Raw genomic sequence first — 6,339 nt, 5'->3', positions numbered from 1 at the left:
AGCTGTCTCTCACTGATCTGAATTGCTTTGTTGTTTTAAGAGAGAAATACATGTGTAAATCCAGTACTCACATCATATTTTTTTGATTAGTATATTTCTTGCTCCCTCACACTCCCTCATAGGTGTGCTATTTTTGACCTGCTAATTTATGCCGCTCTTGATAGAATGCTGATCACTATTGAAATAAACTAACTGCATCCTGGTTAATAAATCAGCGCACAATTAGTAGAAAAGAAGTTTCCACTTCCAACTTTTTTTGTGATTGCAGCCTATTTGTCTAACTTAGTAAATCTAGCCCTTAAAGCTTGTCATTATTAGGGGCAGGGCTGCCTTGAATTTAAGTTACAGTAGGTGCTGAGTAGGCCATTAGCCAGGCATCACCTGTGCTAATTTGAACTGTACTGTGCTTGTGTTAGTGATTTTTACTGCAATCACCTGGGAAATAATAATATATTTTTATGCAGTTAGTGGTACTAACAGACATTTACAGGTGAGTACATTTCTAGTATTTTATTCAAAAAAGCTAATTAGCAGGTATCTGTGTCTGTGTGATGCCCCCAGCACACAGTCTATCACTTCACCTTGCTAAGAAAAAGGCTAATTAGCATCAACTGATACGTTAGCGCTTCATCCTCCAGTCTAAATATATTAACTGCTGGCTCCAAGATGGGAACTGGCACACTGCTAGAATCGAGGATTCAAAGTACAGACTTTACAAACCCATGGTTGGCATCGCTACATCCATCTCTTATATGCAGTCTATTGTGTTTACTCACAAGACAAGATGGTCAGGTGCAGTCAAAACAGTTGCCAGACAGCCTACAACTATAAAGTTACAATTCTTCTGAGCCTCTTTTTTCTCTCTCCAGGCCTACTTACATCCTGCTTATAGTTTAGATTTCATGAAAACTGATTAGTAGTCTTATAGGCATTATTTACACAGTTTTTTTACTTGGGTATTCTATTGCTTTTTTAATACTGTTGATATTTTATGTTTTGTCTGTTCTTATTTATTTTGTCTTGACTGTGTCAGCAACAGGACACCTGATTTTCCATGAGGATTAATATGTATCTATATTTGCACTCATTAAGCTTTAATGTTTTTTAACAAACAGTCACTGAAGAAAAAAAACTCTGCAAACCCTTACTTTTTTGTTTTTAGCCTGATACACAGAGATAAATAAGAGAAGATTATGCAACATGGCTAATAAGCACCACACATTTCTTCATGTTACAGTGGACTCACTTAAAGGAAGTGGAGATAAAACATCTAGTTTCAGAGAGACGATAAACTGAGGGACTGCGCAAAGATCCAAAATATGATAAGAAATTATTATTTTGAATTGTAAATCACTTAAAACTATTCTAGTGGAGTCCAATAATCATTTTTATTTTGTGTTTTCATATTTCCTGAACTTTTGTAGATGGAAGGAAAATAAAGATATGTGGCAGTTCTTAAACATTAATATTTTCGTTAGTAACCACCCAGTTTAGGGCAAATTTATCAGCAATAGCTAAAATACAGAATCATATAGCCTATAGTGCAGCACAAATGAACAGCAGTAAAGGGACTTAGCTAGTTTCTTTTGTTTTACAAAAAAGTAATGTCTTCATAACAACAGTGAGCTGCTATCAAAGGTGCACTTTTCTTACTCTTTAAAACATCCCATGACCTCAAGGAAAAAGAAATGAGTTTAGTGAAAGGTTCAATGAGCTGCGTTCCAGCAGGAGTTGATCTTGAGCGCCGTCAATTCGCAGTACAGACTAAAGCTTTGTGAGCTTTCAAAGACACCTAATGTCTGTTTTCAGAGTCTGTCTTCTCCTCCCCAAAAACATCTCCTTATCGCTCATCTGTCAAGTCACATTTCTCTGACTTCAGCGGGACCAAGCCGTGGCATGCTCTGTCCCGGCCAGTTAACAAAAAGAGAGAAGAAGAAGAAGAAGAAGAAGAAGAGGAAGAAGAAAAACATCATCCATAAGAAATAAATCAGCCATTTCCAAACTACATGCCACTGTTCAGACAGATCAAACTTCTGATAAGTGCAACAATATTGGAAAGGAAGAGAGCAGTTACCCACTTTTGATTCAACACCCTCTCCATTTAGTGTGTTTTGACTCTGTTTGATCCTCTGCTACAATGAAGGACGGGTGGATGATTGCTATATCTTCTGTGCACTGAGAAAAACAACACTCCTGAAGAATAGTGCACTCAGGAGCCAGAAGATTGGTATTTTTAAGATCACGGGAGCATGTAAAAGTCTGGCGTGCTGCCACCGAGTCCCCCTCTCTGCAGCACATACCAGTCCACATCAACAGCAAAGGTGTACAGTAAAGTTAAAGGTGAGGAGTCATACTTAAGATCGTTTCTGTCTGCTGAAGAGGTATTCAGCAGTAGCAGTCAAACATCTGCCCCGAGGGTGATGTCAGACAGGCTGGTATCACCTACCACCTGGAGAAAAATCCTCAGTAGATATTTATTGCTGATTAGACGGGGGAGAGTGCAGACCATTCAAAGGGCTTCCCTTATTTGTTTTTTTTTGGTTTTTTTAACCATATCTATGAGGAATCTGTGCCTGACAGGATGATGAGGGTGCAAAGCCTGTTTTGTACCTGCTTTGAGTTTGATACTGCAAACCAGAGTGATAAATCTACGGATAATTTCCTCATGATTTGAAGAACCACTGCGGTGTGAACAGATTTCTTTAAAAATAGACATCTCACAGGTGCAACATCACAGCATAAAAATCTGCCCTCCGAACCTGCAAATCCGCCGAGAGGGAAGTCACCTGACAGGATCAATATGATTAATAAAAGGAAAAGGAAAAGAGCTCCCTGAAAATAAAAAGTTGCCTTTTTATCTGCAGCCTGCTCCAGGGAATCTCACAACATATCTTTCTTCAATCTGTTGGCAACTTTGGTTGTAAAGACTGATGAGCCATATCAGACTGATTATAGAGATAACTGTCTGAAAATCATGCAACACCGCAGCATTAGATCCAAGGGGATAACCTGTCTGGTCAACTCAAGGGGGGAAAAAAAGAACCCAAGTATTTGGAAGCTCCTGATGAAAAATGTAATGATTTCTATCTGGTTATTTTGGATTTAGTAGACAGAAAAAAGAGGAGGACGGTGAGACATTAATTTGTATTTAAATGATTACTTTTGTGTAAATTGCTTTCCTCTCACGGGTTTCTGATTGTTCTCGTGACTGTTTTCAGAGTCTGACCAACATTAGAGGAGATAAACCTTAGCAAGTGTCCAAATTTAGCGATAAAAAGACCTCCAGTCTGTCGTAATTTCTTCATAAGAAGACAGGCACTTAATGATTCACAGTGTTATCTGCATGAAAAAATGAGTTAAGCAAATGCTGTATTCCAGTGTTACAGCAGTTCTTTATAGTTGTTTAATGAGTGTGAGGAAGTCAAATCATGCAAGTATGAAATTGTGGAAAATGTGCATGTATGTGAGGAAATACAGCAGAATGATAATCTCAGACTGGGAGAAAATTGCTGCCCTATCTTTCACAGGGCTCCAGTGAAATGAGAACATTTCTTAGTTAAACTTGTCTCTGACAATGTCACGATTAAAGGCAGATAAGTTAATCCACCAAGCCTCTGATTCTTGACATTTCATGATACAGAGCACGGGCCGCTTGAGGGAAGGATCACAAGACGAGCAAAACAGAGCTTAGACTCTTTTATGAAGATGTCACACTTTCTTCCCTCCTTGCTGATTGCTCCCAAGAAGCCAATTAGCAATCTCAGCCTGATCTCTCTCTGACATTCAGTCAAGACGGTCACTGTTATGATGGGAGTTTGATTTGTTTACCATTTTAATAAAGGTGCGCTGCATCTGATAAGGTGCTCTAAAATGGAAGCGGAAGTGTTGGGTTCACTTTATTCAATCATCAAAAAAAACCAAAAAAACAACAACAATACAAACAAACATCCGCACATTTCATTAACATTTCAGATATCTGGGGCTTTATATAGCAGCGGATGGTAAACAGGAAACACATTAATTGTGAATACAGTAAATAATGCAGTAAATCTTTTTTAAGATCAGGCAACTAATTTAGCCACAGCTGAGAGGCCACCTGTTGACAGTTTCTGCACCCCACGCTGACTAATCTTTGAAAGATACCTTCTCCATCATCCATGGTACACTTATCTTAGGAATGTCTGTCTGTTATTAACAACTCAGGAATCAGGAAAAGTCGTCAGCAGTGACTGAATCCAACCATCCACAGCATTCCTTTATGAAAAGCTTCCTGTAAACAGCCAAGTGTTTCCCCTTGTTGAGACACATGTGGAAGTTTTTCTGCCCTCAGACTGTTTTTGCCAGCGTCGTGCTGCCAGGACTCGCTCTATATCCCTGAATGTGAGAACTGCAATACTCCACTGGCACACAGTCCACTGCTACACTCTAAGGAAACACCATCTGTTACATTTTCATTACAGGCTTTGCTTCAAGCTAAGACAATTAAAGCTAATAGAGTGCAAATGTTTGAGCCCGTGCTGCCAACTTTATAATGTCTCACACATTCTTATTCCTATCCACCCTACATTTTAATGACAAGTAAATCCACAGTCATGAATTATGATGGTTAGCATCTGCACATTCTGGATATCTGCCTCAGTTTCAGCTTTGATAGCTGTATTAGCTGTTAATTTGAAAGAACTCCGCAGCCAGTTATCCCACATAGATTTGAAATTATCCTTGAATGTTGTATTAAATCGAATTCTGAAGTACTCCTAACTACTAAGTGGGCTCGTAATGGCGCTATAATCCCCAGAATCTCTCATTATGTACAACTGGAAAAAAATATTGCCCATTCTTTCTGTCAATGATCTGTGAGCACCTCTGAGAAAATGCTGTGAACAGATTCTTTTCAAGGCACTTTGGAGAATTATCTTTCAGCTAAAAAAAGGACAGGCTTGGATAAGCATCTTTAGCCCCAGGGGCTTGGCCACCCCCGAGGTGAGAGGATTGCTTCACATGAAGTGAAGGCTTCAAGTGCTGCATGTAAAAATGGAAGGTGCTCTTGTTGTTGGATCTCAAGTGGGTGGCATGGACATGTTGCCCTCAGAGACCCAGGGCCTCGGGGAGACAATGGCCAGGCTGTGTGAAGCGGGAGATGAAGAGCTGAGGGTCACGGGGCCCCTTTTCTCAGGTCTACACCACCACTAAAGTGACTGTTTAGTGACAACACATAGAAAAGAGGTTGTGTGGAAGATTATGGTTGGAGGGGGGTTGTCTCTGTAAGTCGTGAGCAAAGTAGGTCCATCTATCATGTGCCACTGCAGTCTCTTGGGGGCTTGTCATAAACTCAACCCACATAAACAATATTTACCAAAATAATCATGTTTAGGATTGCGTGATTAGCTTCATTCACTAACAAGTATTTTACCATTAAGGTTGTAAATCTTCTGCTGAGTGTTATTGGATCACATCCCCATGCTCCTTGTACCGGGACAGAGTATTACTGCAGAATGATTACTGTAGCATTTAAATATTCTGTACGTACAATATAAAACACACAAGATTTATGGCCCTTCCTGAATTATTATATTCCTAAGAGGTTACAGAGAACTTGTCGCCTTCATGTTGCTCTATGGCTAAACACGATAAGAAAAGTTCCAGCACTTGCTTATAGTTCTCACAATTCACAGCAAGAAATGCAACTTTCCTGTTTATTGTCTGATAAACAGATGAAAAAAAAAAAAAGTTGAGTTATTTTGTAGCCATGTAGGGCGTTGCCTCTCTTGTAGCTTTTGTTCACAGAAAGAATATAATCTATGTAAATAAATAAAACAAATGACTTCAGGAGTAATGAAACAAATGCAAAAGATAGAATCAGGCAGAGTCTGATAAGTTTTTTCCTGCATTTACTCCACTTGTCACGGAGGCTAACTTCAAACGGCACCGATGCTTTAAGCCGTACCTTTGGTGAGACACGACTGCCAGGGCAAAGAATAGTATGAGGAAGAAAGGTCTATCCAGCTGGAGTAGATACAAAAGCAGGAAAGCATGAACCTCATCTCACACCTTCCCTTCTTTCATCTACTTCCCCTTATAAGCTGGTATTTTGATTTGTGGATTCCTGGCAAGCGGCCCTTTTTGCAATTCAAAGACTTTTCAACAAGAGCATCTGTTTGGGTATTATCATAAACCTGCATGCGCCCCCCCCCACCCCACACCCTTAACCTCCCTACTCCTCCTTCTCCTTCCTCAGCCGTGTGCGCTTGCATGTTTGTGGAAAAGGGGTGGCGGCAGAGCAAGGGGGGCTTTTCCGTGACCCACGGAGTCAATGATACATAAGCCACATGACCAACTAGG

The sequence above is a fragment of the Archocentrus centrarchus genome, chromosome 10 (genome assembly GCF_007364275.1).
Source record: "Archocentrus centrarchus isolate MPI-CPG fArcCen1 chromosome 10, fArcCen1, whole genome shotgun sequence".
NCBI classification, from domain to species: Eukaryota; Metazoa; Chordata; class Actinopteri; order Cichliformes; family Cichlidae; genus Archocentrus; species Archocentrus centrarchus.
The sequence above is the reverse complement of the archived record's forward strand: the minus strand, read 5'-3'. Positions refer to the sequence as shown.